Raw genomic sequence first — 2,500 nt, forward strand, 5'->3', positions numbered from 1 at the left:
GTAACTTCGGGATAAGGATTGGCTCTGAGGATCGGGGCGTGTCGGGCTTGGTCGGGAAGTGGGTCAGCGCTAACGTGCCGGGCCTGGGCGAGGTGAGTGCCGTAGGGGTGCCGGTAAGTGCGGGCGTTTAGCGCGGGCGTGGTCTGCTCTCGCCGTTGGTCGGCCTCGTGCTGGCCGGCGGTGCAGGATGCGCGCGCCTGCGCGGCGTTCGCGCCCCGGTGCTTCAACCTGCGTGCAGGATCCGAGCTCGGTCCCGTGCCTTGGCCTCCCACGGATCTTCCTTGCTGCGAGGCCGCGTCCGCCTTAGCGTGCTCCTCCGGGGGCGCGCGGGTGCGCGGATTCTCTTCGGCCGCCATTCAACGATCAACTCAGAACTGGCACGGACTGGGGGAATCCGACTGTCTAATTAAAACAAAGCATTGCGATGGCCCTAGCGGGTGTTGACGCAATGTGATTTCTGCCCAGTGCTCTGAATGTCAACGTGAAGAAATTCAAGCAAGCGCGGGTAAACGGCGGGAGTAACTATGACTCTCATAGTTACTGGGCAAGTGAAGCGCAATACATGGGCCATGCCCTCTTAGCCTCTCCTTGCCTGCGGCTTCCCCCCTTCCCGTGGGCCCGCCGATACGCCAGTCCTTGATAGGACTGGTAAGCAGAGTGGAAGTCCGCACTTGGGGCTTTGGGGGGTTACCAGCCCTCCATCGCATAACCCTTAATGTTGGGACAACAAGAGAAGAAAACACGGGTACCGGGCCTTCCGCTGAAGGACCCGGCCTAACAGTCCCGACTGCTAGCCTGCCAACCGTCCCTGAAGTAGAGGAGGCCGTGGAGCCATGGTTCCACTGCAGCATTTGCAGCCGTGCCTTCCGCAGCAAGATCGGGCTCGGACAACACCGCCGCCGCGCCCATCCGGAAGCGGCAAATGCGGAGATTGCAACTGATAGGAAGCGAGCTCGGTGGGCGGAAGAAGAGATGCGGGAGCTCGCCCTGGCGGAGGCTAGGCTTCTCTGTGCCAGTGACTCCAAAGTCCTCTTTGCAAACCAGGAGCTTCTACCCCTGTTTCCGCACCGTACCCTGGATGCCATCAAGTGCAGGAGGAGGACGGTGGCACACAGGACGATGGTGCGGGAATACGTAGAGGAGCTGAGGCGGGAACAACAGACGCAGCATGGTCTGCGCCATTCACCCGTCCCGGAGTCGCTGCCAGAGGGGCCACCCTCTCCGCCGGAGCTTGAGCGCCCGCCACGAACATCTGTAGTCGACGAAGCCATATGGAGGCACCTCGCCGGCCTGCCGCGGTCGGCCGCGCGCTTCTCGGCCCTGGACGACCTTGTGCGTTTGGGGCCGGGTACGCCGTTGGCAGTGGTCGCGGCTGGGCTGCCTGAGGCCCTCCGAGCTGTCGGCTCTGAGGAAGCAGAAGCAAGGAAGAGGAAGACGTCGCGCCCGCCATCCAAGCAGCGGTCTGGTGGTGGCCCTCCGCTCTCCAAGCGGAAGCGCCGCCGGTGGGAATATGCCAGATGTCAGGATGCCTTCAGGAAGAATCGCGCGCGCTGCGTGCGTGGCCTCCTGGATGGCACCCTGCTCCAGCCGCCGTCGAACATCCCAGGGCTGGTGGACTTCTGGCGCAGCCTCTTCACGACAGAGCCACCTTCCAACGCTGGCTCCATTCCCGATCGGCTTCTCCCGCGCTCGGAGTCTGTTGACTTTGAGCGTCTATGGAGGCCGATCAGTGCAGAAGAGGTTGCGGCCGCCTTGCCGCTCAGAGGCTCCGTTGCCGGCCCTGACGGCCTCTCGCCGGTGCAGCTGCGCCGCCTTCCAGCGGAGGTCACCACCAAACTCCTAAACCTTTTCCTGCTTACCCGCAAGCTTCCCCCTTCCCTCCTCCGAGCCAGGACCTCTTTGCTCCCTAAGACAGCCGCCCCAGCATCCCCCGCTGACTTTCGGCCCATCACCGTCTGCTCGGTGCTAGCCCGAACCTTCCATAAGGTTCTGGCGACTCGCCTTATGCAGATGTGTGCTGTGGACGAACGTCAGCGGGCTTTCATCCCAAGGGATGGGATGCTGGAGAACACTTTCCTCCTCGACCGGATACTCGTCGGCGCCGTCCGCCGCTGTCGTTCTGTGTTCATGGCATCCCTCGATGTGTCCAAGGCGTTCGATTCGTTGGACCATGCGGCTTTGCGTCCTGTGCTTAAAGCCCATGGTCTGCCGGACGAATTCATTGACTACGTCGAGGGCTGCTATACGGACAGCACGACGGTAATTGCGGGGGGTGGCGACGAGTCCCCGGCCGTGCGGCCAGCAAGAGGTGTTCGGCAAGGAGATCCTCTGTCCCCTCTCCTGTTCAATTTCGCTGTTGATTATGTTCTAGGTCAACTGCCCTCTCACGTAGGTGTCAAGGTGTTGGGCCGCCAGACGAACGCGGCGGCCTTCGCGGATGACATCCTGCTCTTCGCCTCCACGAGGGGGGGCCTGCAGTCCCTTATCAACGCAGCAGTGG

The 2,500-nt window shown here is 62.6% G+C and overlaps 1 pseudogene; it reads left to right on the top strand.

Annotated features, from left to right (window-relative positions):
• Positions 1-2,500, top strand: part of LOC126417812 (large subunit ribosomal RNA) — a 7,808-nt pseudogene that overhangs the window by 2,346 nt on the left and 2,962 nt on the right.

This window comes from Schistocerca serialis, chromosome 8 (genome assembly GCF_023864345.2).
Source record: "Schistocerca serialis cubense isolate TAMUIC-IGC-003099 chromosome 8, iqSchSeri2.2, whole genome shotgun sequence".
Classification (NCBI taxonomy): Eukaryota; Metazoa; Arthropoda; class Insecta; order Orthoptera; family Acrididae; genus Schistocerca; species Schistocerca serialis.